A 27,811-nucleotide genomic window follows, 5' to 3' on the forward strand; every position below is an offset into this window, starting at 1 on the left:
ACCCAGAGTTGTAATATACTTCAGTTTAGATAAACGGCATGGAAATACAGAGGTTATCTATGTAAAATGATTCATATTTCAAAATACGGACTTCTGTAAAATGAAAAAAAAAGTGTTGCTATTAATCAAACTTTTTATGTTACTTTTTTCCTTGGCTGAGATTTGTTGCATTTACTATTGTAACATATTTCCAAAACACATTAGTTAAATGGAGCTGAAAATCATGCATGCATATTTTATGGAAAAAATGTGCAGATATATTTTCAATTTTAAGCTATAAACTATGGCTTTTCTTGGATGATTAAAATATTCTGGCCCATTTAAAATGAGCTACATAATAAAAGGGATGTGCAATAATAATTTTATAATGCTTAATAATACAAAGTGCCTTATCTGAAAAATGCCTTTTAAAAGGTTTTATGCATAATTCAAGCACTTCTGTTCTGTATAGAAAATAAGTGAGTGATATGCAAGCAAATTCAGAAATTGAAAAATATTTAAAAAATCATTAAAAAGCCAGACTTGGAGATTTCTGCCCTGGTTTGCTCGAATGAAGAAGCAGCGACATCTTAAAAGGCTTTATGCTGTTGGTGACTAGGGGACGTAGGGCAGAGTGACACAATAGAAAACACTAGGTCCAAACTTTCTCTAATGTAGGTTCTATGGCTTAAAAAAAGAGGTACAAAGTGTTATTGAAGCTTGTTAAATATGCTTCTTATTGTCAATTCATGTCACTGAAGAGAGTTTGCCCTTGCTTACACAGGAGAGGAGATTTTAGATCTTCAACCAGACACCTGCCAGAAGTACCTTTAACATGCAAAGTAGCCACGGGAGTTTGCCTGCTTCTAGTCACCATCAAAGCAGAGAACCCGAAGAAAGACTGTACACATCTTCCCGGCGCTGCCCCTGAGCTATCCCTAATGAAGAGGCAGGAAAACCAGGTTAGAGAATTGTAATGTGTTTACTAATGAAGGTTGGGCTATTGTTCATTTACAGTTACCCAAAAGATTAAAATATTTTGAAAGAAGCTTACGGTATGAAAAGAGGTGTGGAAAGTCAGCCCCAGGAGGAACAGATTAATTACTAATCCATGGTGGAAACCACGATCCCTAGATATTTTTTTAACCCGATGACATGGTAAAATAATAATAGAGTAAAAAAAAAAAAAGACATATTAACCAATGACTAGATGGTCACATGTAATAACATTCCAGAAGATCCTAATTGCTTTAGTACAAAAATTTAGTGTGCTGTTTGTAGGTTTTATCTGCTGAACACATAATTCTGTTTGGGTGAATTTTTGCTTGTGCTTGGTGAGGGTTTTGGTTACCTTGTCTAGTTCATTTGGGTTGGGCAGCCTTAAGTTTTTTGTTTCGACTCAATCTCTCATGAACAAATTTCTGAAAGGACACAATTTATAAATTTGGTGCTTCTCAGAGGTTGTTTTCTTAATAATGTAATAAAAAAAGGCATAAATAAAGCATGAACCTGCTGAACATGGTCTAGATGCAGTCACCTGAAGGCAGAGTTTTTTTTGTATGTGTGAATTATTTCATTAGAGCTTCAAAAATTTGGGCAGAACTTTGTAAACAGTGTTCTGAAGCCTTGTTTGTAAGAAATGTTGGTTGCTCTGGTTTCTATGGCCTCATTCTGTCCCTGCTCTAAAATCTTTAATGGCACCCATGTCTTAATGGATCAAGCTTAAGCTTCCTACCCTGGTGATGCGGGAAAGGGATGTAGACAAAAGGACAGAGAAAAAGGATGTATTGATTTGCATCTCTTTTTTTTTTTTTTCTTCCTGGTTTTTTTTTTTTTATTCTTATGTTAATCCCCATACATTACATCATTAGTTCTAGATGAAGTGTTCCATGATTCATTGTTCGTGCACAACACCCAGTGCTCCATGCAGAACGTGCCCTCCTCAATACCCACCACCAGGCCAACCCATCCTCCCACCCCCCTCCCCTCTAGCGGGAGGGGAGGAATGAAGCGGGGGAAATCGGAGGGGTGGACGAACCATGAGAGAAGATGGACTCTGATTTGCATCTCTTTTCCTTCATGTTTTCTGGATATGGCCTTCTCCTTGATCTTGACATCTTTGTATCGAGGGGTCTACAATCATCACTTCTTTGTGGCTGATTATGACATTCTCTATAGCTCTCAACACAAAACAGAGTAAACAGTGGCACTCAATAAATATTTGCTGATTGCTTTAACCTTAGAGAAAATGACATTGCCTCTTTTTAATCTAGCCTATATGGACAAAGGACTTTTGTTATATTGGAGTGATATTTGCAAAACGTCTAATATAGCTTAAAGAGTCAACATGTATTTTAGCATAAGTTGTCTTTGGCCAATCCTTACATAAATTAAAATGGAGGCATTTTAGTTGAAGATCATTTTGTTTCTTTTACCCTTTATGTACTCACTTTTGAAATGACGAGACTTACTGGAATCCTTAGCCAAGTTTAAATCAATCACTCTGAAAAAAAATCACTTGTTTAATATTGCCTTTTTGCCATCTGTTGTTATCTATCTATCTATCTATCTATCTACCAAGAGCAACTCCTTAGGAGAGCATTACGTGCGTAGAAATAATTGTTGGTTGATTGGTTATGAGCAGAGTTTGTGCTCTGAAGTCGGAAGTTAAATAAAGCCAATGCCACAGCTCAACGTGGGTGTAGAAGGGGTTGATTTGATGGAGAGAGAACCCCATCCAGTGCAGCGAGGGCCAGGTGGGATGCCTGGAGGGCTTTGGACTACTCTTGGTTCCTAATCTACATAAACTACTTTGGAACTGACTGTAAACTAGTTAAATGGTTGGCTGGTGACAAAAAGATGAGGAGAATAATGCACGCATACTAGGCGGCACAAAAGATTCGGAGGGATTTGTATCAGCTTTGTAATCAGACTGACACGTGGGAAATAAAATTTATTGTTGCTAAACATTGAACATTACTCCCGAGGACTAAAGTAATGAACACAAGTGAAAATAAATAGCATTGAACTAACTAGAGCAGCAAGACTTTCAAAAGAGCACTCTGGAGAGAGGAAGGAAGGGTTTTTCTCTAACACTGTCTAGATAACATAAAGCCGCAATTCACCTACGCAGTAGCATTAGGCTAATTACAACCGCCCAGATGGCAGGTCAAAGTTTAGTTTTACCCAATTCATTGACTCCTTGCTCCCAAATTCCAAAGAAAGCATCAGTATTTTTAAAAATATACGTATCAAGATTTTATATCCCCAAGCTTTTGGAAATACAGCAAAAATTATAATATAGTTTGGGTATTACAAGAATGGTTTTGACTCAGCATCTGTGTTGAGTGGCGAATAAACCCATTAGACCTAGAGATATTGCCTTGGCAAACATGAATGACAACAGAAGGTATTAGTTTAGGGAGTAGCCTCCCCAGGAAAGAGTCAGAAACTCTTTTATCACTTGAGACATTAAAAATGGGCATAAAATCTACCAAACAAATTATTTTCCCTCTGGTGTAATTCTGAGCATACATAGTGGAATAAATTTATTTTTATTTTGTCAGTGTGTCCTCTTGCAGTTTATCATTAAGTACATTACAGATCAGTTTTGAACCTCACAGGAAACACGTTTTTCAGTGTCTTCCCAACAGGCCTATGTAGACAGATTAATTGTTTGGGTCAGTGTCAGCTTTGTCACTTCCCCGGGGTTGAGTCTCAAACTAACCCTCTCTTTAGGAATAAGATTGGTTTTTTGGGGGGAACTTCCTATTAAATGTATTTGTCTCTCTTCACTGAGGTCCACCCTCAGCAGCTGTGATCAGTTTGCTGGAAAGCGAGCCTTGGAAAGGTGGTAGAGTGCTTTCTGCAGGCCTCATCGCATCCGGGTGGCTCCTTGCAGTGGGGATTCTACTTTTAGCTCTGCCACTAAATAGCTGTTGGACTGTGGGCCAGGAATTAACATCTCGAGGCCTCAGCTTTTCAATTGCAAATGAAAAAAAATGTCTACACCTTGTTTCAGAATCCTCTCTTAGAACTTTCTTTAATCTGGGGCGCCTGGGTGGCTCAGCCTGTTAGGCGTCTGCCTTCAGCTCGGGTCATGATCCCAGGGTCCTGGGATCAGGCCCCACATTGGGCTTCTTGCTCGGGGGTGAGCCTGCTTCTCCCTCTCCCTCTACCTGCCGCTCCCCCTGCTTGTGTGTGTGCGCTCTCTCTCTAACAAATAAATAAATAAAATCTTAAAAAAATAAAAAGGGGACTTTCTTTGATCCATTCAACCACCAGGCCTTGATCCAAGAAATACGAATGTAAGGAGCAGTGGTGCCCCCAGAGGTCTCATCTACAGCAAAGATTGGAAACTTTTCCTTAAAGGGCTGGAGTAAACACTTTAGATTTAGACTTTTTGAGATTCTTTCAAGAGGCAAAATTGAGAGCATGATGTAGGCTTTTAAATAACCGTTTAAAACGTAACTGTTAAAAAAAGTAAAAATCATTCTTAAGGCTGGCCCAAAGACAGGTGCGTTGCCTACCCCTGGTCTAAAGGAAGAACGTAAACAGATGGTGATACTCCAGTGTGCAAGCTGTAGTGACAGAAACGTGAGGTAATAAATTCTCTGGAACTATTTCTGTCCTTGAACCTACCAGACGGTTCAGTTTCCGGTTGTGTGAGAGTCCGTTGCCCGATGAGGGGAACGGGGAGAGCCCTCACCCACTTACCTTTTCTTTTCATCCTCCCCCCACCCCAACCATATTCCTTTCTCTTTTTGTGTCTTTGACCTCAAACTGCCATTCCCATTTGCTTCCAGAGCTCTTTTATTGGGGACGAGAAGCGAAGGCTTGGGGCGAGGGAGGCAGGGAAGGAGGAGGCCAATAAGAATTTTAATTTCCTGAGCGCCAACCTAATTACAGAGCATATACAAATCCCTCTAAATCTTTTGAGCTGCTTTATATGCATTCATTATTTTCCTCATCTTTTTGTCACCAGCCAACCATTTAACTAGTTTACAGTCAGTTCCAGATAAATTTATGGAGATTAGAAATCACCGGCCTAAACTGAAGCCCCGGAGACATCTTACCTGTTACCACCTTGGTAGATAATGTGTTTTAATAATTTCACTCTATCAGAAACCTGGTGTCAGCGGCACAGCCTGTCTTATCACAAAGGCCTGTGAACTGCCCTAAGTATGGAGTATAGACGATCAGAAAGCCTCATCTCAGATTGTTCTGGAATCTTTTATCAACCAGAGCCCATCATTTTGGGAATCATTTAAATAGGGAGAAGGAAAATATTAAGAGCCTAAAAAAATTCATTTAATTCTGTTGCATTTCCTTTTCTTTGATTAATTTCCATTTCCCCTTGGAAAAGTTACTCTTTGAAGTTGTGGATGAATTTTTCTCTTAGAATTATGAACACATACCATTCCTGACAAGTAGTGTGCTCCCTATGGCAATTTTTTATTTTTCTCACAATTAAATGCAGTTAATATTGATTTGTTGTCATTATTAGTGGTTTTTTTTTTTTTTTTTTAGTGTTTGTTGTTAATGTGACTTGAACACCAGCCATATTTTCTTTTTGGAATATGTAGTTCTAGGATAAGACTTTTTTCTAATACATTCTGACCAGGGTTGTCTATATGAAAAATCATGTGCTTGTTGATTTGATGTCTGATCAGATCAGCTCTGCCAAGGCGAATGAAAAGTGGGAGGATTGGGCTGGTAATCTGTGGCTTGAGGGATATAATATGCATGTGTATGGTGAGCTCATCTCTCAAACTGCTTGGGCATTGCTGCAAGGAAGCCTTTTTGATTACCACTAGATGAGCTCTTATATTAAGAGGGAGAGGCAAGCTTGATAAAGGTTGACCCGTGATCGTGATCAAAACCAAAACCATAATCATAGCAAGTTTGTGTGTGTGTGATATAGAGGGCAGATGTCTGCCAGTTCGTCTTTTTTTTTTTTTTTTAGGGAGAGATAGGGAGGGGGGAAAGATGGGAGGGGGAGTCCAGTGGCAGAGGGAAAGGGAGAGAGAGAATCTTAAGCACAGAGATCATGACCTGAGCCCAAATCAAGAGTCAGATGCTTAACCAACTGAGCCACCCAGGGGCTCCAGCCACTTAGTCTTGTCTCTGGCCAGTCCCCCGTGGACTTATGTCTGGATCATAAAAGACAGAGGAGCCTTGGACTACATTTTCTGTGAGGAGAAGGCAGTACTGTGGTATTGGAATCTGGCAGCCAGTTATGAGGTGTCCCTCCACCCCCTTTTTTCAACAGTCTTTTTTTGGGGGGTGTGTCAGCTATGGGGGCTAAAATCATGATTGATTTTAGTTATTGATGGCAAACTCATTGCTTTGGACAGAGTTTTCCTTCCCCAGTGTTCCTCAGAACCAACGTGACCCAATATGTGAGGAGTTCTGTTCGATGCTTTGCAAGGAGCAATTTGCAGATGGGCTTCTGAGGAAAACTCTTCAACCTTTTGCTCAGTTGATGTTGTGTGAGGTGCTGCTTGGATCCGTGGCAGTTATCTTGTGATCAGGGGTGACATGCCTAAGAATGAAAAGCTGACAGCCAAGAATGGCAAAGTTTAGATGGAAAGAAATTAGATGTTTGATGGTATTGTGGAAATGCTGCACCAAATCTAGAACTCTATACCTCTAGGCTTCTTGTCAAGTGAGATAAGTAAATGCTTTTTATTGCTTATACCACCATTAATTGGGTTTTCTCTTTCTTTCAGTTGCTTGAAGCCAAATAACTTTACTCCCAAAATGGGGAGGGATACTCTCATCTACTTCGCCACAAAGCTTGGAGAAGTTCCATACTTCAAGGACTCCAGCTGAAGGGGTAGCAGGGTTCAGGGAGGGTGGTAGTATGGAGCCAGAGCATATGCAGGGCCCAGAATATACACAGGAAGTGCTGGGGGCAGCTGTGGCCGCCACGTCTGGTGATCCCATCAGAAGAGGCAGGTGTGCTCGACCGAGGCTGTGTGGGTGGTGAAGCTAAGCAGGTGGAGTGCTGTCTGGCTTACACTGGGATGCCTCAGGTAGGGCCAGTAGAGCAGAAAAGAAAAGAACAAAAGCCTTTGGTACACAGGAGCTGATTGCCTAGCTGATTTTCCTTGTTTATAAACACAGATGAGTCATCCTCTGGTATCTTAGAGAGGATAACCTGCTGCAACATATATACATTTTGTTCAGACGTAGTGGGAGTTTATAATTTGTTCACATAGCAGTCCGGGGGTCAGTGGATGGTTCTCCATGTGGTGATTCAGGGACTCAAGAGACTTCCCTGCTGCCCTGTTGGAATCCATTTTTGCTCAAATAAACTTGAAAGTTTCAAAAATATGCCCTAGTTTATCTTTCAACACTACCTAACTGCCAAAGGAGAGGGAAACGGTTTTCCCTAGCTGGGCAGCTGCTTCCCAGTTACAATTTTATATCTTGAAATGGGAGATTGGATTTTGATGGGCAATCTCCGCCCCATCCAGGTCCTTCCGGAAATACTCGTTTGGGTTGGGGTTGGGGTGGGGAGCGGATACTTTGCAGAGCCCTGGAGTTCTGAACTGACTGGTGGGGTAAGCCAGTGACACTTAGGTTAACAAGGCCAATGATTTGCCACTGCCCTTCTAAATGCGAAAGTGGCATTTCTCCCCCTTCCTTGGAATTATCTGCCTATGTGAAATTACTGGATAATTTAAAAAGAACCTTTTCTTTTGCCTAACTATTTAGATTTGGAATGGCCATCTCATTGAATTTCATTTATGATTTAACATACACCATATATCAGTAGTCTAAACCATAATACATACACCTGCCAAGTCCTTTTATTTAAGAACAAAGCACTTAAAAGCATGTGGTAGTTTAAAAAAAAAAAAGATTTCTGATGGCTGCATGGCTTATGACTACTTAGAAATGGAATTTCAAAATGAGCATCAGATTTATTTTTCAAGTGCCTTGTCATAAATGCATTGCTACCCATGTAATAAAGTAATTTCCCCTTGTGTGATAAATATAGCACTAAAGAAGAATGAGCCTTGTCTGATAAAGTGGCTTTTATTAATCTCCTAATGTTTTTATTTTGTTCCAGAATTATGATTAGTTTCAAGAGAGTAGCAAACAGGTTATGATCAGAGTTGAATATTATTGCTATCCAGATATCTTTGGTTAATGCCTGCTGCTTATTTCAAAAACAAAATGCTTCCATTAAGAAAAATCAACGATAATGGCCTGACTTTATTATCAAGAAATTATACTTGTTATGTAAACCTTGCTAATTATAAGTGCTTGAATTCATTTGGGTGATAGAACAGATGAAAGAGGCCATTTATCGGGAGAAGTACTTGGCGTTTGTACCAGCCTAATAAAAACAGAAATAATAAAAAAACAATTCAAGAAAAAAAGAAATGTTAATGAGGAATGGAATGTGCCCAGAAATGAATTATACCTGAAGACAACATGGCGTGTGGGATTAACATCAAGTGCTTCATCTTGGAAAGCCATTCCCCTCAGCCTCCTAGTGTAGCCCATCCTCATCTTCCCCTCTTCACACCTTCCTTCTTACTTTCCTCATGCATGAACCTGCTCTGGCTTCTACTAACTTTTGACTCCTTGTAACTTCAGCCCAGACCTCTTGCCCATGGTCCAGTCCACCCTCTAACCATCTCCACCTGGATGTCCTATAGGAACCTGAGCTTTATGTGTCCAAACCGATTTTCTTATCTCTTGTGCTCTTCTTGAATCCTCCTAATTTGAATGTCCTAGAGTCACCCTGACTCCTCCCTGCCACCTAATTTCCAATCAACCACATCTTCTTGGTTCCAGTCAGAAATTTCTCTCAAATCTAGTTTCTACCGCTCATTCCCACTACCTTATGGTTAGTAGGAGTCATTTTAATGACCATAACCTATGTATGTGTATATATATTTTTTGCCACATTTCCCTCCCCCACCTTCTCTCTTATAGTCCATTCTTCACATCTCTGCAGAGAATCCAGCCCTGCTCTGGCTCCATAAGGGTCTGTGCATTGGGATTGCTGTGGACACAGGCATTCCCATCTATGTCTGTTGGTCTGACTCCGAGAGTAAAGCTATTTCTGGCAGCAGTGGAGGGAGACAGCAGAAGAGGAGGGGTCACTTCAATGAGGGATGTTATGAGCCTTGGTGTCTGTGTGTCAGCATTGGTGAAGAGGCCATGCCCTCAGGGTGCAGCTTGGCCGCTTGAGGGCTCAGGGTGGTGCCAGAGTGTCAGGTGAGACTGTGGTCCCAAGTGTGATGTTCTTATGCAGGACACTAGCAGTTGGGGGTTGGGGGGTTGGTGGTGGTCCAGACAACTCTCTCAAGCAACTCTTTGATGGTGAACATTTGGAGGAGAAGAGAGTGAAGAGACTTCTTTCTGAGTGTGACAATACTTGGAGATTCTCAGAATGGGTGAGACTTTGAGGCTGGGAAGGTGGCCATGGTTGCACAACCCTGTGAATGTAAGTGGAGACCATAAAATGGCAAAGATGGGGGCACTGTTGTTGCTGTGACTTTGCAGGCTGGTGAGGCCTCAGGGCATTTGGGTTACTCAGGGACAGAAATAAAGACAGCAAAAGACATATAAGCTGCAGAGGGTATCTTTTCTTTCCCCTATAGTTTGTCATGCCCGTAAGAGTGTAAAATTAATTCCTAAGTCATTCATCACGTAGATGGTACACGTGCTGTGTAAACATATGTGACAATCCCCCTGTTTGGCCAGTTGATCTTCAAAGACTTTGAGGCAATTAGCTCTGGTTTTATTGTAATAGAAATAATTTTTGGGACGCCTGGGTGGCTCAGTCGGTTAAGCGACTGCGTTCGGCTCAGATCATGATCTCAGGGTCCTGGGATGGAGCCCCAGTCTTGCTCCCTGCTCAGCGGGGAGCCTGCTTCTCCCTCTGCCTCTGCCTCTGCTCCTCCTCCCACTTGTTCTCTCTCTCTTTCTCCCCCTCTCAAATAAATACATAAAAACTTAAAAAATAGAAGTAAAATATTTTTGTCTGCACTAACTGTATTACTCTGCCTTTCCAGTCATTATAGCAAAATGTAGAAATCCTTACTGTCTCAAAAATATTGCTAATTAATTTATTTCTTAAAAAATGCTTTTTATCAGAGGCAACTAGGCATATGTTGCAGGTTTTATTTCCCAAAGACGGCAGTGAAGATCTCTCTCATGGCACATGCTCTTACATTATGATTGTGACATTCTTCTCCATTAAGTGGTGGGTTCTGTGTCCACTCTTCTGGCACCCTGGTGGACCTTGTTGACTGCTTTGACACATAGAGTATGGTGGAAATAATGCTATGTGGCTTCCTAAGCCAGATCATAAAAATGCCATGTATTTCTGCTTTACTCTATTGGGACATTTGTTCTTGGCACTATAAAGAAGCTCAATTAGCCCACGTGGAGAGACTACCCCAAGTGGCATGTGTAGGTGTTCCAACCAACAGCCCAGCTGAGAGTCCAGCTGACTACTAGCATCAATCACCAAATGTGTGAGTATAAATCCTGCCAGATGATTTCACCCCTCAGCTGTTGAGCATGCCTCCTGGTTGAATACTCAACTATGAGAGAGCAAAGACAAGCCTTCTCTGCTGTGCTCTGTTCAAATCCCTGACCCACGAAATCTGTGAACATTATCAAATGGCTGTTTTATGCCATTAAGCTTTGGAGTGTCTGGTATGCAGTAGTAGTAAAGGGGACACTATGTATACCCTTTTCTGGTTTGTTGACAACTCTGTGAGTTTAGATCATCTTATAATGTTTTATAAGTGAATCAATTTGAAGATATTTTCTTTACCCTGTATGGTTGAGGTCTTCATTTGAGAACTGTCTCTGTGAAATCCTTTAGTTCAATCATGCCTTAGTAGTCAGGAGAGAATGTCTGTGGGGTAATTTCCCCGGGAGTCTTTGCATAAAGGACCAATGAGCCGGCTGAGAAAGAACTTAACCTGAACAGAAGGACTCTTGCTCAGGAACCTGGTGCCAGCACAATGGTCTAGGGTTAGAGGGCTGGATTAGCTTTGAGTACAGTTAAGTATCATCACTTGATTTGCCTTCCAGCTTAGCCACTATAGAGCCAAGCTTGAATTCTGGGGGTGGGGGGGATCACAATAACAAGAGTGAGGAAAAGGAGAGGAGAAGCTTCAGTTGGTCTTGCTTGTGTTCAACGGGTTCTGTAGCCCTGGTGACAGCAGTGCTGGCCACATAAGAAGACACCCGACCCTGGCTGCTGGGCATTGAATATCTCATTGTGGCCTTTGATGGTGTTGGCAGAAATCCAGCGGAAGTGAGGGGTGCATTTTGCTTGCTATGTCGAAGCTGGGAAGATTGTAAAGCACCCACTCATTCACTCATTTATTCATTCACTCACTATGTGGTAGGGACCCTTAACTGTCTATAAATTCTGTTCTCCTCTTTTGCTATAATAACAGAATTGTAGTTGGGCACATGGCTGCCAAAATACCCTACATTTATCAGCTTTCCTTGCAGTTAGGTGTTGCCATGTGGAAGAGAAGTGATGTGTGCCACTTACAGCTCTGGGACTTTAGACACCTAGGTATGCATCTCTAAGCTTTCTTTTTCCTTCCTACTGGCTAGAACCCATCAACTCAACCGCAGTATGCAGATGAAAACAACACCCTGGGTCTCTGAATGACTGTGGAGCAGAGCTACCCACTGACATGGAATGTTCACCACTAATTTTTAGGTGAAAAATAAGCTATTTTTTCAATCTTTAAATTATTATTGAATCTTTTTGTTTTAGCAGTGTAGTCTTGCCCTAACCAATACACTCATTTATCCAACAAATATTTATTAAGCTATATATCAGCTTCCATGATAGATGATGAAATAAAATGGCGAGCTTAAAATTCACTGGGGGATATAGACAAATGAAAATATAATAACAATTTGTATATGTAAGGGCTCTAGAGGAGAGCTGCATGGTGAAGTGAGAGTATATAGTCGGGGGAATTGACCTAGTTATGGAGAATAATGGAGGCCTCTCTGAGCATGCACACACACACACACACACACACACACACAAGAATTGAGGTCTTCAGGAACAGTAAGAATTGAGGTCTTCAGGAAGAGTAAGAATTAATTTTGGGGTAAGAGTGGGAGGTAATTGGCAGAGACCATATTAGGCAGATGGGGAAGCATGTGCAAAGGCCCTGGGGTAGCAGTTTGCATGGTATATTTGAGAATTTGAAAGGAGACTGGTGTGGGCTGACATGATGAGAAGGAGTATGGTGCAAGATTTGACTGCAGAGATAGAATGAGGTCTGGCCATCAGGGGCCTTGTAGGCCAAGATCTTGGTCTTTATCCTAAGAGCAACTAAAGCTATTGAAGAAATAAAGCAGAGGGATGACATCAGAATTGTACTTTGAAAAGATTTCTTTGGTAGCTACATGAGGAGCAAGGGAGAATGCGGGGAGTCTGATTAGGAAGCTACTGTAGTATAGTCCATTTTACTTGGGAATACGTGTGCTGGACACTTTAAGATTCCCAAGAATAATTTAGGGGTGATTTTGAGTTGTGAATTCCCAAAGTTGTGGGTATGCATGAGGCAAAGAAATACTATCCTGTGTTTACAATCCTTGTTTTACCTGCAGGCTGGTAGGCCAGGGAAGCTCAGATCACAAAGACATAACTCCACTAGCTCTGTGTTGTGAACCCCGAATTAAGATACATAGTGTGACAATGGGGCAAATATTTTAGGTGCCAGGACCGTCCTTGGAAAGTCTGGATTGTACTGTATGCTGGATAAACCTCAGTCAGATTTGGTGGCTCATGTCCTTCTAGTTAAGGTGGGAATAGAAACAGTGTTAGGTTATTTCATACCACCAGGATAGAGCATGAACACCTCGATGGAGTATGAAAGCTTAATGCATTATTAAGATGCTTGATCTACATGATGCCAAGTTGCTGCTGAGGACCAAGGCAACCAGTGCTCAGCAGGCTCTTTCATTTTTGCAGGATTGTCACTGGTTAGGTGGTCTAAGGACCTGTGCAGTTTAAAGTAAGGACCTTATGCCCTCGTTTTTTGAAACTTCACCATACAAGGCAGACTCTTGAGCTGCTATTGGAAGTTTTATTTGTAGGTGGTATTGTGCAGTGTGTTCTGCATTCTACCGTGGCTCTTATGCTCACTCTTTAATGATACTTCTCCTAAAGTTTTTTCCTTTGGGTGAGCTCATCGATGAAAAGTGTAACTATGGCAATGATTTAAATCTCAATTATAGAAGAAGGGAAGTAGAAAGTTACAACTATTTTCAACTCAGTCAATTAAGCACACTTCTGAGGACCATGGGATAGTGACAAGTCCTATGATAGATGACATGAAATTATAATGTTAATGACTAGTATGGTTTATAGCTTACTTTCCCTGAAGTTATTTGTATTAGTCTCTGACTGATGTAATTAATGTGAAATAGTGTGTTTCGATTAGAGTTGTTTGCTTTTCCTTATCTCTAATCTGTAGGGATACATAAAAGTATTATTTGGTTATTATGATTTAAAAAACCATATGTCATTATAATTTATATTTTAAAAATTGTCTACTGATAATAAGACTGGTAACTCATTGTTTTTAAAATGTTGCATTTTTTGGATTGTAAGTGACAATGTCCATCACTAAGTCCTACTAATTGTACTTTTTATCTCTTGAACCCGTCCACTTCTCTTTATTTCTATCTTCATAATTTCTTGCTTGCACCACTGAAGTAATTTCCTAACTTGTCTGTCTACTCCCCACATACCTGAAGCTAGCTCAACTTGAGGTTAAAGCACAGTTCCCTGTAAGACTGCCCTCATTTCAGATAACAGCTTCAAAGTCAGAGGTCTCCAGAGCCACTTTTGACCAAGCTTTGCTGTTTTTATTGAGGCTTGATTACATAGGCAATGATTGATTGAATCATTGGGCATCATGATTGAACTCAATCTCTAGCCCCTGGACCAGTTCCCGTGACTGAGGGATGAGACTTCATGATTAGCCCATTGGGGATCAGGTGCCACCTCTTGGCACATGATGGAAACACCCATTAGAACCTCATGGTCTGGGGCCCCTAGGTGGCTTGGTCGGTTAAGCATCTGACTATTGATTTCGACTTGAGTCACGATTTCGGGGTTCTGCGGTCGAGCCCTGCATTGGGCTCCACACTCAGCAGGGAGTCTGCCTCTCTCTCTTTCTCTCCCTCTCCCTCTGTCCTTGCCCCTGCTCGTGCTCTCTCTCTCTAAAATAAATAAATAAATCTTTAAAAAAAACCCCACATGGTCTGAAAAGCATCTACCTGAAGATGCTGTTCTCAGCACCTGCTTTAATAAATTTTCTTTGAGGTTCTCTTTCCCTCTGTTTCCTTATGTTTATGCATTTATAAAATGACACCAAGGAGAGAGAGCCTCTGTTAGGTCCTCTGTTAGGTCCTAATCTCTCTTTACCCTGTGGTTGCATCTGAATATTCTTAGCAAAGGTGAATTGCCAATGGCTCTTTTAATAAGGAAGTGTCCTCAGGCCAGGAGCCCCAGGAGCTCAGGGCAGGGTTCAGGTCGGCTGGCACCTGGGAGCAGGACCCATGGAATGTGTGTTGATTGGCAAGACCCAGTAAATTTCCAGAGTAGAAATCTTGAGACTGATTTGGGAGGGGTTTCTGTATTTCTGGCGGTTAGTAGGTAAGAAATACATTTTTGTGTGCTGAAAACTAGAGCACAGAAAGATTGGTGTTTGTATGAGGGAGAGAGGAAAGGAGAGAGAGGGAGAGAGAGAGAATAATTGTGCCTATCCTACTTCTGACCCCTGTGCCCACAGCCTTCCTCTCTTTTTTGGCATGTCTCCCAACCCGGGGGCTTGCCTGGCGGGGGCGGGGGGGGCGGTGGCTCCCAAGCCAGTTTTCTGCTCTGCAAGACAGAACACAATGCTTGTTAATTTTTTTGGTCTCATATTTAATCGGCTTGGAAATTTAATAAAAAAAAATGCCAGGTACACATGATTGTAAAAAAAAGTCTATTAATTAGCTACCTATAGGCTTGCCTCCTCAAGTTAGGTTTAAACCCTGAGGAGAAAATGACATACAGCTCTGTTTTGTACCTCCAGGTATGGAAACTACCACCCGTGATGAAAGTATCCATGAAGATACTGCTTTGGAGGGATTCAGATTCTAGAGAAGAAAAGAGGTTTTGGGAGCTCATTACTGGATCACTGAACTGGTAAGAATTATAAGGAGCTCTGTTTTCTTTTTAGTTTTATATGTGCATTGAATTCATTTTTCTGGTGTGACAAAAGTGCTTATAAAGGGCCAAGCATTCACTCTGCTAATGACTGATGTAACACTTGACATTTCTTGTCACCTGAGAAATAAGGATGCCTAATTTCAGGAGATGTGTGTAAAGATGGTAACAATCAGCCCACCACATGGGCTCTTTGGGGAGCTAAACATTCAAAATGGACTCGGGCTCAAAAACTGAGAAACACCTTTCAAATGTGCAGTGAAGCCAATTTGTCTGCCATACTTCTCTCTATGCCCATGGCCTTTGGTTTATCCACTCCCACCAGAATTCAATCAGGGGTGGCCTCTTGCTTCAGGGATGGCCAGTCCACTGCCAAGCAGCCAGGCTGTTGTATTGTCCCCTCTCTTTTTCTCTCCACCCCTCCACAACCCCCTTCTCTGTCCTCATCTGAAAATCTTGTTAAGATCTTGAATCAATAGGCCTGGGGTGGGGCCCGAGACTCTGCATTCTAACAAGTTCCCCGGGGATGCAATGTTGTTAGTTTCAGGGTCACATTTTGTGTAGCAAGGGATAAGTCACAGAGATAAAGGGAATTAAGAGTCCAAATACATTAACTATGACGCTGGTGTGAAGGTCTGGTAATTCATGCTGTGGAGGATCTCAGATAAGCTCTAGTTTTGTTTTTATTTTTGCCCTGCTTTCCCATCAGTTCCACAAGAGATATATCTTTTGAACAGAATCCTTTTTCTTGAGCTAATTTGAGGGGGATTCTGTTTCTTTCTTACAACCAGATACGCTGTGGTTGGGTCAAGAAGCAGATACATTGGTATTTAGAGAAAAGCCCACTGGTCAGGCCTGTGTGGGGTACAAATCACCAGGCACCCCTTCCCCTTGACTGTGGCCTGGCATCTGTCCCCTGCTGCCCCATCTCTCCATCAGGTGACACTCCAAGCCTGTGCATCTGGGGCAAGACCTTTTTCTGACCCTGGTAACTTGTCCATTCTTTTAGTGACAGCTCCTCTAGTTAAGAGATGCAATTCTGAAACAGAAATACTTCTAATACTGTGAGCCGAAGAAGGCAGGAAATTTAGCTGTTTGATATTACAACAACAGAAAATACAGTAAATGAATCAATGATCAGAATGCTAAAGAATAAATGTATCTGCAAGGTGAATTGCACATCGGTTGTGATTTTACTATGGCCCATATAATTTCCAGAAACTAGTGTGTATTCTATTTAACACCTTCACAAAGTGGGGAGAAGCCTAGGACGAGGTGCATATTAGTACATAACTGGGCTGTTTTATTGCTTGCCCTCGAGTGGCATCCATACTTCAGCTGGGCTTAGGCAGTGAAAAATGCACTCGGTGATGTTGATGGCCATAAAGAGAATGGTTTGTGCTCAGCATTTGGCATGCGGAAGTGAAAGGAATCCAGTGTTTGGGCAGTAGTCAGTTAATCAGGGCATACTTACCGAGCACCCACTTTCGTGCAAGTCTCCATGGTAGGTGCAGTGGAGATTCAAAGCTGACCAAAAGGTTGTTCTTTCCCTTGAGGCTCTTATAATCTAAGAAAAATTGTTAAGAAATGGCCTCTTCTTCTCCTTCCATTTTCTATTAGCTGACAACTACATTGACCCTCTTCTCCTTAACTCAGTGGAATACATCTCTAATGAAAAAGTTTCAGTCTCAGCCAGCTGGCCAACAGGGCAGGTATTTTTAACGGGTATGTCCAGTACTTTTCAGCTCTTACGCTGCACGTGATAGTCCACTCTGCAGGCCAGCCCCGTGTCCAGCTTTCCACAATCAGAGCCACTCTTTGCTCAGATGATCATAGCCAACTCTGTGGCTCAACAACTCCTTCCATACCCCATCAACCCTTACCACCTCCCTGCGGAATTTCTGCTTTGGTCTCTGCAAGAGGACATCTGGAGAAGCTATTTCAGGGACCAAATAGCAACAAAGGACATAGTCTGGTGAATTTGAGGAGCCTTGCCACCCACCAATCAATCTCCCCACACATCTTTCTCAACCCTTTTCTTGGAGAAATGATAGCGTGTTATGTCAAATAAGCACATCAGTATGCCAGGGCCAGGGGGAGTATGCCCTGAACTGTGAGCCCCCAATTTATATGTTGAAGCCCTAATACCCCATTTGACTGCACTGGAGATAGTGCTTTTAAGGAGGTGATTCAGGTTGAATGAAGTGGTAAGGGTGGGAACTGGTGCCCTTGTAAGAAGAGGAGGAGACACCAGAGCCCTCTTTCCACCACGTGAGGACACAGTGAGAAGGCCACCATCTACAACTTAAGAAGAGAACTCTCACTAAAATCCAGCCATGCTGGCACTCTGATCTTGGACTTCCAGCTTCCAGAATTGGGAGAAAATCAATGTCTGTTGTTTAGACCACCTGGTCAATGGTGTTTTGTTATGGCAGCCGGAGCAGACTCATACAGGGGGTGGCTCAGGGAACAAGAGGCAAGATGGGATGGGCCGGGGGAGAAAACAAGGTGGCTATGGGTGTCGTCATTGGTGCTGAGGACTGGTGAGCGGGATGGTTCCCAGTGGGATCAGCTTCATCCTTTCCTCCAAAGAGTTTAAAACCCACAGCTGGGAACCATGACTTCACTTCTTGTGGATGGTATCGAGAAAAGCTGCCGGCGACAAGATGTATATTTAATTTTAGGTGTGCTGGCAAGAGTATTATTTGACTTTAAACCACACAGAGGATGCGCATCCTATGACACAGACAGTGTCATGTAAAAATAGGCCTTTGGCCTTCGAACCACTGTCTTAGGGATGTCAAAGTTAGATTCCTGAATATTTCTTAATTTTTGATGTTCCAATAAGCTGCACATTAAAACCACAGCTTTCCAATCTACTGATCTGATTATTAGGGTTTCTGTTTCTCAGGAGTTATCAGGAGGGAAAACAACTATATCCAAGCTACCAGGAGATGCACAGCCACTGATAATTAGAAAGAAATAAAATCGATGACTAAATGAATGTGCAGTTTACATGCAAAGGTAACCTTTTATTCTTTCCAATTAGGATGTTATTTCTCTGTAGAGTTGGCAGATGAGGCTGTGTTATAAATAGAAGTGATATTTTGTAGGGTTCTTCTAACTGAAATGTGCATGAGGTCAAATTATAATCAAGGTAATATATATAAGTAATGAGCTGAGCCCACATTCTCAGGCATTTATCCATTTAGTGGTAATAAATGAGCAGAGATGAAAAGAGAGCTTCCAGACAAACACAGCAAAATAGTTACTTGTGTGGTTGGAGCACAGCATCTCATCTCTTTGTAATGAATGCTTGCCAGTGATAATCAACCTCATTTGTTAATTGTATTCATGATATTAATGAGCTCATTAGCATAACAGTCACATCCTGTTCTCCTGTGGTCAAAGTCTGGGGAATCACGAGTTTTGCACACCTTGTTGCTATAGATATACTTATGCATCCCAATTATGTACAAATTCAAATGCCATCTGTGTTGACTTTATACAAGGACACCTCAAAATTTGGTTGAGATCTTTTCTTCTCAGAGTAATGAGCTTCATATTTATGACAAAGCTTCACATTTAGCTCATGTTATTAGTAAGATGATCTTTTTCTCTCCTGGAACTCAGGAGACTTAGCCATGAGCCTAGAATCCAGCAAGACTTAGCCATGAGCCTGGAATCCAGCAGCAGGAGGAGAAAGTGGTAGACTGTGGGCAAGTCCCAGCAAGAGAGGAAAGGGAAGTAAGTGAAAATATACCTCTTCTGGGGGTGGGGGGGGGATGTGAGAAGAAGGAGAGGCTCCAGAGACACTGGGGTGGGGGGGTGGGTAGGTTGGATAAGATCTTTAAGGAGAGGGGGTTTGTTTCAGTGTAGGTATGGAACTCTGGAAGGTGACTGGATTCTTCTCTTCCCCCAATCAAATCCTGCACCAATTTATATGGTGTGGAGGAGACCTAGAAATGTCCTTGTGCCTCCCAGCACCCCAAGGAGGTTAGGGAAGGGAACTGAATGAGAGCTATAGGGCCTGCCTTGGGATTTGTCATGGCAAGAGGAAGGTGACCCTTTTGGGCCACATAGAGCGACCAGAGGAAGGATGGATCAGAGCTCAAGCGAGTCAGCCAGGGAGAACCACCAGGCCATTGTGGAGCTGCAAGAGGCTGATTCAGCTCAGCCCAGTCACAGGCTTCTGCAGGAAACACTAGCACCCTTCCTGATGCTGGCTGCTCCTCAAAGGTTACCAGTCCAGGAATAAGGCCAGTCTAGGCATTTTGCAGCAGGGAACACCATGAGGAACCAAAGACCTCCTCCCTTCCTTGAGTGTCATTTTGGGTGAAGAGAAGAAGCAAAGACATCTGAAAGACTGAACATTTATCCCAAAGACATTGAGTCATCTAAGGACTCTTCAGATTTTGGGATTGGCCTGAGATGACAGGATTGAACTAAAATTTCTAGTTTCCTCTTTCTGCTTGCAAAGGGAGCAGGGAACTTGTAAGAGAGAGCTTAATTAATAAGAAAATAATGAAGCTTCATGTTTGGGAGGATTTATGAGGATAGGGCAAGTATATTTGCAACTCTACTACATACGAAATTGCTATCAGGAGATAACGTCTTTTGGTCCTGCTACCTCTACAGGGGTTATTTATAATGACTGCTCAGTGTAACTACAGAAGGGCCAGCAGATTTGGAAATGATTATGACAGTCCTGCCACTATGAACCAAGCTTTCAGGCACAATCCTAACTTCCTGAGATGTGGCCTTCCTCTGATTATCCCTGTGGTGCCTCCTTACCTGGACCTTACCTTCCTGATTCTGTTTGGTACTGGAATTCCTCTATTTTCTCCTATGACCTTGACACATGCTTGGTGGAGAAGCCATGCCATGTATTTCAGCTAGCTGACAGGGCCCATATGCCTGTACTGTCCTTGTTGGTGCCATCCCCATTTTACAGATGGGGCACAAGAAGGCTAGGTGACTCACCCAGGGTCATTCACCTAGTGGAACAGCCAGGGTTTGGACTCTTGTTAAGTTCCATGGTCTCTGTGCTTAACCCTAACCTCTACTGTCTTCTAGCTCATGGAAGTCTCCAGGATGTCGTGTCCAGCCAGGCCCAGCTTTGCCCACCTCCCTTTGGCTAGAAAAAAAGAGAGGACACTACCAACTTGACTCCATAGTGCAACATACATGAACGTGTTTTATTTTGAAGACAATTCCATTGGTACCTATGTCATTAACTGCTATGATGGACTTCTAAATTCAAGGGAGGCCTCTCAGACAGCAATATAACTTCTTCAGGTTGTGGTTGCCCTAATGACAGGCATGTCCCTTGTGTGAGCCCCTGAATCCATGTGGTAATGTTGTTCTCATAATGTTGAGTTGAATCCAACTTCAAATGAGACATTATTTTCCATACAACTCTCCTTGCACTCTTAGACTGAAAGTCTCAGATGAAGAGGTGTTTATTTTAGTGCCCAGACCACACCCTCCCACAGAATGGAAATCAAGTAGTGCTATACAGCAGTTCTGAAGCTCTGAGCTCAGACCCACCTGGAATCATATCCCAGTTCTACGCATGTGAGCTGTGTGGCCTTAGGCAAGTCCCTTAATCTCTCAGCGTATTGGCTTTTCCATCTATAGATGTGGGCCCCACATGGTTGTGAGAACTGAATGAGATACCTTATATCTGGTAAACACTATCGATGCCTAGACAATACCCACTATCCCCATCTTATTTGCCCCAACAGCCCAATTTTTCTTGAGTTCTTCCCTCCTTCATATGTTGAGGGGTAAATCCTGACCACACCAATTGTGGTAGTATTCCTTGCCAGTGATTGGTTTAAGGGTTATGTAACCAAATTTTAGCCAATGAGATATGAAGAAAAATCTTCTAGAGGGTTAATGGGAAAGATTTAGTTTCTGCTGGATATTGTCGTGTTTGGAATTGCAACTGTCCTGTATCCAGGAAAGGAGCTAGTTTGGCAACAAAGCTAACACATCAGGGATGTCAAAGAAATAACATGGGAAGAACTTGGGTCTTTGATGACATCAGTGTGAGTTAAATTAATTGACACTGAAGCTACTTTACCTTAAGACTTCTTGTTATGTAAGATAATATCTTTCCCTCATTGTTTAAGCTGTTTTGAGTTGAGTTTTCTAATGCTTGCAGGCAAAGCATTGTGTCAGTATGTAAGCAGATGCAATATGTGTGATCTGTGTCTCTAAACTGAAGTTTTGCAGGGGGAGGTCCAGGGGGAAGATACTGAGAATGCGGGGACTAATTTGGGTTATAAGGCATATTAGTTTCCTATTGCTACTCTAACAAATGATAATAAATTTAGTGGTTTAAAATAACACAAATTTATTGTCATATTGTTCTGAAGGTTAGAAGTTCCAGATGGCTTTCATTGGACTAAAATCAAGGTGTTAATAGGTCTCTGTTCCTTCTGGAGGTGCTAGGGGAGAATGCGTTTCCTTGTCTTGTCTCACTTCTAGAGACCAACTTCATTTCTTGGTTTGTGGTCTCTTCCTCCATCTTCAAAGCCAGCAGAGTAGCATTTTCAAATCTCTCTCTGCTTCTGTTGTCACATAGGGAGTCGGGCATATAGTTCCATGTAGTCCCTGGAAGTCTCAGTAGCAGCTATTACTACACGGTCCTTGAGAGGGCTGAGCTCCTGAGCACACACAGGACAGCCCCCTTGGCTCCTGAAGATAAGGTGAGCTAGGTGGGCCACGATAGTCTGTGAAGGAAAAAAATCAGAGAACTCCTGCTCACTGTTAATGTAATCTCATTTGTACCATGTAGACCAGGCTTGGGGAAACACAAGTAATACCTAAAAAAAGTATATGCTATATGTAGATAATATTTACTCACAAATAAAAATATAAGTACATTGCATGTACATATATTAACATTAATATGGACACTCAAGCAATATTATATATAATGACCATTATATATATATACATATACATATATATATATATAATATATACATATGCCCACACATGTACACGAGCAAAAATCAACTGGTGACTAGAGTTTTTACTATCAGAAAGATGATTGGCTCAGTCACATGCAGAAAAATGTGAAAACAGTAAAGGTCACTAAAAAAGCAACCAATGGGCCAACTTAATTTGAATGTGGTCTGTTAGCAGGCTAACATAACGCCCATCGCACTTGTGAAAGTGTGGTGAATAACATCAGAAAATACTCGAAGACAGTCAGGGTTGTGTTGTTTATATGGATTTTTTTGTTGGTTTTTGAGCAGGAAGGGATAGACGAAAAACAGTGAAAACTATCTTGGATGTAAGAATTTATCTTGTTTATTCACAGTTAAAGCTAACATTCTTACTGGCTCTAACTATTTCTCTGAATCTGAAGAGAGATAAATTGTTATTTGCACAGAAGGGATTTCCTGACAGTATTATCTGGTTTCCTTATGAAGAAGCAAAATGTAATCGGACCTTTAATGTCAATATTCGCAGAATGTGAAGAATGATATTTCCATGGTTAATTCAGAAAAATGTAGCTGATTTTTTTTTTTTTTTTTTTTGGTTATGTTTCTGTTTCTCTTTTAGTTTACAGGTGAAGAGTTAATAGTTTTAATTTTGGATGTGTTATGGAGGGAAGAGATTTGTCTGGCAGAGGGAAGACCATCCTGTCATTGCATTTTGGGTGTGGAAGGTGAGAGAGAGAGAGAGACAGAGAGACAGAGAGAGAATGAGGGAGTGTGTGTATCTGTGCACTTGCGCGTGTGTGGGCACATGACTGTTTGTGACTGTAGTGGTAGCTGGGGGTTTTATGGCTTAAGAATAAAGGAGGAGAATGGCTTGCTCACCATAGGTGTAGTTTGATCTTCCCAAAGTGTGAAAAGCAGGGGAGGGTTGGGGATTCTGAGGGTGAGGGAGACCTGAGGCTTTTGGAGCTGGATGTGGCAGAACTTCATGTGGTATATTAGTGTTCTATGATCACAACTTAGTGACTTAAAACAATACAAATTTATTATCTATGCCAGAAGTTGGTGGGTTCACCTGCCTCAGAAAGCTAAAATCAAGGTGTTGGTAGGGCTGCTTTCCTTTCTGGGGTCTCCAGGGGAGAATCTGTTTCCTTGTCATTCAGGTTGTTGGCAGAATTCATTTCCTTGTGGTTGTAGGACTGAAGTCCCCACTTTTCTCCTGGCTGTCAGCTGAGGGTTGTTAGCTTTTAGAGGTTGCCTGTATTCCTTAGCTCATGGTTTCCTACTTCCATCTTCAAAGCCAGCAATGGCAGGTTGAGTCCCTCTCACACTTTGAATCTCTCCTGCCTTCTGCCTCATCTCTTTGATGAACATTTCTGCCTTCCTCTTCCACTCTTAAAGGATTATGAGGTTATTTGGGCCCACTCAGTAATCCAGGATAATCTCCTTATTTTAAAGTCTGTTACTTTAACTCCATCTGTAAAGTTCCTCTTACCATGTAATGCAACATACACAGGTTTAACACCACGGCCTGAAGATCATGAGAGTCAAAATTTTGCCCAACACACCTGGGGATGGCTATTTAGGTTCCTTTTTTGGACTGAGGCCTTGGGAACCTCAGTGATTATCCTTTTGGCCAAACTTATTACAGAGGGAGGGAAGCTCAGTAGAGTTAGCCATTTTTGAATGGATCTCAAGGGACTGTGGAAGGAATTAACAGCAGTGACAACCACCATAAATTCCTGTTCTACGACGCCTTGTAAGACCCAAGGGTTCTTATCTGACCCAACAGGTAGAGAATTCTTAAAAATAGCTAGTTTTGGACTTCTGGTCAAACTTCTAATACTGGAGTATGTGACAGTTAGGATGCTCTTAGCTACTGACAACAAAAACTTGGATTCAGCTGGCAAAATAATAAGGAACTTTGTTATTGTAGACAACATGAAGTGCTAAAGCAGGGTAGCTAAGTTTATTAGCTCTATGGATCAAGAATGATCCCGATTCTTCTTCTCTTTTTTCTCTGCCATCTTCAGCTCATTGGTCATGTCTTCTGGCTATTTTACCTCATGGTTGGCAGTTGCTACCTTGGTTGCACATCTAGACATGCCTATATCCAATGGAGAAGAGATTGTATCTTTCTGTGTTTCTTTTGAATATGGAGGAGATGTTTTACAGAAGCTTCCCAACTTCCTCTATGTCTTAAGCCAGAATTGCACTCCTTGACCATTCCCAGTCCATTTATGGGCAAGATGTTCCATTAGGACCACTTCGGATTCACTCACCTGGGCAGGGGCTGGGATAGAGAAGGGTGGACATCTGGGAGAAATCAGTTCAGGAAGGGAGAACACCGGGATGGATGTTGGGCAGGTCACAACAGTGTCCATGGTAGGGAGAGGGTCAGATTTAATTTGATTTAGGAAAATGAAGAATGTGACATTTATTACATCCCCTCTCCTCACAGCATCACTTATCACCCCAATCCTTACACTACCATGAGGAGGGACATGTAGTTAAAGAGTTTAAGAGATTTGCCCAAAGCCAAGCAGCAGGTAAACACAGAGTTATGGACTTGGACCCAGATTTTCTGACTCAAATCACCTTCTCTCCCCACTACTCTGAAGTTGCATTATAGTAGTTGAGTAAATCATTATTTATATCAAAATCTACCATATTCTTCAACTGCACATTATGATTAATGGCATGAGCCATGCCTATTTCTAAAGTACCTATTATAGTTTTTAAGTCTTCAATAGAAATATCACATCAGTACATCGAAAACAAGATGAATTTCTCCCATCTCATAGACCATCTACTCACATCAGTAAAGATAACTGTAAGAAGAGAGTCAAGATATTTGGGGATCTTTAGTTTCACATTCAGTGGGATGTTGATTTTAAATTTTCCATTTTCTTGTCTCAAGAAAAAAGTTTTTTAAAGTAAGGAAAAATAAAATTACTAAATTTAAAATTGCATTTAAAAATGTCATCCTCAAATAAAATAAAACCACAGGTAAATAGATTTTTCTAAATTCTCTACCTCAAATCATGTCTGACTGAGAAGAAAATGGGAGAAGTTATGCCACGAAACATAATTATTTTGGAACCAGTAAGACACAAGAAACAGAGGTTAAGTAAGAAAGACCATTTTCAGCCAGAACAGTAATAAACAGAAGTAGAAAGTTAGTGTATTTTGGCAAGAACAAATAATTTTGTATGGAATCTTTAATACGGGTTGTGTAATGCATAAAAGTATCCAGATCACTGAATGTTTGTGAAGAATCCATTGCACCTGGAAATTGAACCAGGCTATCTCTGCATATAAAAGTAGAGAAAGCAATAAACAGGCTAAAGAAAATTACCCCTCTGCCCAGACCCCCTGCCTTATGTTAGTCTTACACAAAGCTTTTAAGGAATAGTCAACTGCACAGAAGCAAAATCTGCTCGACAGATTTCCTTTTGTGCTGGAGCCCGCTCTCTTGCTCTATCCCACTGAATGTGTTTATTTGAAAGTATGAGTGGATTCCAGGGGAAGCACAGATGTATTTATTTAACTAGCAGCTTGCTTCTTTGGAATTGCTTGTTCAAATGAAGGCAGCAGTCCTGGGGCTGGACACAACGGGTGGTGATGTCTACTTAGGGGAAGTGTTGAATGATGGATAAAGTAACAGCTGCGGTGATATTTGGCAGAATGGAAATGTTCTAGATATAACTCCCATATACGCATGGCCAGGTTATTATCAGTACTTTGGCATGATGAGGTTGGGAAGTTACTTATTAACCAAAATACTCACCAAGGTTTTGGTAGTCTACTGTGTTTTTAAGAGCTAGCACAGGTCTTTGGTTTTCCTTTTGAAGACCACTTCCTGAATTCATGGGTTTCTAATTGTGTATGTGGCCAGGATAATGGATTTCAGTGAAAATTAAGTTTATATTTTTAAAAAGACATTTATTGATTATTTGGTAACGTATTTCATTTGTTAAATCTCCTCTCTCCTTCCAAACTGGCAGCAGTTGTAGGTTGAACATATGTAATTGCCAATATTTGACAGTTTTGACCTTAAAAAGGCAATTTCAAATGGTTCAGTTGAAAATACAGTAGATTTCTTTTTTTTATTATTATGTTATGTTAATCACCATACATTACATCATTAGTTTTTGACGTAGTGTTCCATGATTCATTGTTTGCATATAACACCCAGTGCTCCATGCAGAACGTGCCCTCTTTAATACCCATCACCAGGCGAACCCATCCCCCCACCCCCCTCCCCTCTAGAACCCTCAGTTTGTTCTCAGAGTCCATCATCTCTCATGGTTTGTCTCCCCCTCTGATATCCCCCCCTTCATTCTTCCCCTCCTGCTATCTTCTTCTTTTTTTTTTAACATATGAAAATATACTAGATCTCAATTCAATACTTTAACAATTATTTATTACGTTCCTATGGAGGCACTGTGCCATGTGAAGTTACAAAGATGAACAAATCAGTCATGTGTTCTTATCCTCACAAAGCTTAGAGTCCAGAGGGGGTGATAGACAGTTAAACCACAGGTTTGATTAAGAGAATAACACATCCTGTACAAATTTAGAGCAAGAGGACCAAATCTATTCTAGAGAGGTCAGAAAAATGTTCTCAGGGAAATGACAGCTAAGGTGACCTTGAAGGGTAAATTTGGTGAGTGGATGGAGAGGAGGTTCCGGGCAATGGGAACAGCAGGGTGAGGATATGGAGGTAAGAACAATATAGTGCAGGGTGTGTGACAAAGAAACTGAGTGACATTCAGTGTGGCTAGAGCGAGGAGTGGAGGAAGGATGTGTAGAGAGATGATGCTGGGAGGGAAGAAGGACACCATGGTGGAGAGAAGAATCTGTTAATTCTGTAATAAAAGATTGACCTCTTTAATAAGAAACTCCTTCGCAGCGGGTGAGATGATCACGATGGTGCTGTATCAGAAGGATCACCTGGCTGTTATATGAAGAAAAGACTGAATCTGGGAAGTGGCTGGGGAGGCTGTTCTTAGAATTCAGGCAATAAAAAATGGTGGCCTATATGGGGGTGGTGAACATGGGGATGAAATGTGGAAGACCCTGAGAGTCGTTTAGGAGGCAAATTGGCAGGGGCTGGTGAGTGGGGGGGGGGGTGGTGACTGAGAGGTGGGAGGGAGGATTGCTCCCTCCATATGCATATAGGACTGCTTCTAGGACCGGGGAGTTTTCACTGGCCACACCATCCATTTCACTTTAATGACCCAGTGAGCTGCAGTATCACAGTTGGCCAGCAGGTGCTGCTCTCTGATATCTTCGGAATTCTAGCTTAAAAAACCTCCAAGATTTCAGGCTATATAACGGTTTTTAATTTTTTAGCTTTAGCAATTCAAAAAGGCATGTATGGAGCTTATTTAATAGTAAGGAATACCAGTAAAGGGTTTTTTTTTTTTAAATTTACTTAAAACTGGGGATACAAATTTCAGTTTTTATAGTTCAGTCCTATGGACATGGTAAGACTTTGTTGGATTTAACTCAGTTTTGTTCTGCTTAGGCAGAGCCTAGACTCCATTCAGTAAAGACAGGCAAAGGGTAGAGCTGATCCATCGTTGGGAGATTGATCTTTAAAAAAAAAAGTTCTGGATTTTCCTTTCGC

The 27,811-nt window shown here is 41.6% G+C and overlaps 1 long non-coding RNA gene across 1 annotated transcript; it reads left to right on the forward strand.

Moving 5' to 3' along the window:
- Positions 1-686: 686 nt before the first annotated feature.
- On the forward strand, positions 687-26,391 carry LOC145721823 (uncharacterized). Its single transcript, XR_014145739.1, has 3 exons — positions 687-941; positions 15,084-15,196; positions 20,294-26,391. It is a non-coding gene; the product is annotated as an uncharacterized LOC145721823 (long non-coding RNA).
- Positions 26,392-27,811: the final 1,420 nt, after the last annotated feature.

This window comes from Leptonychotes weddellii, chromosome 5 (assembly GCF_054177405.1).
Source record: "Leptonychotes weddellii isolate Sample4059 chromosome 5, ASM5417740v2, whole genome shotgun sequence".
NCBI classification, from domain to species: Eukaryota; Metazoa; Chordata; class Mammalia; order Carnivora; family Phocidae; genus Leptonychotes; species Leptonychotes weddellii.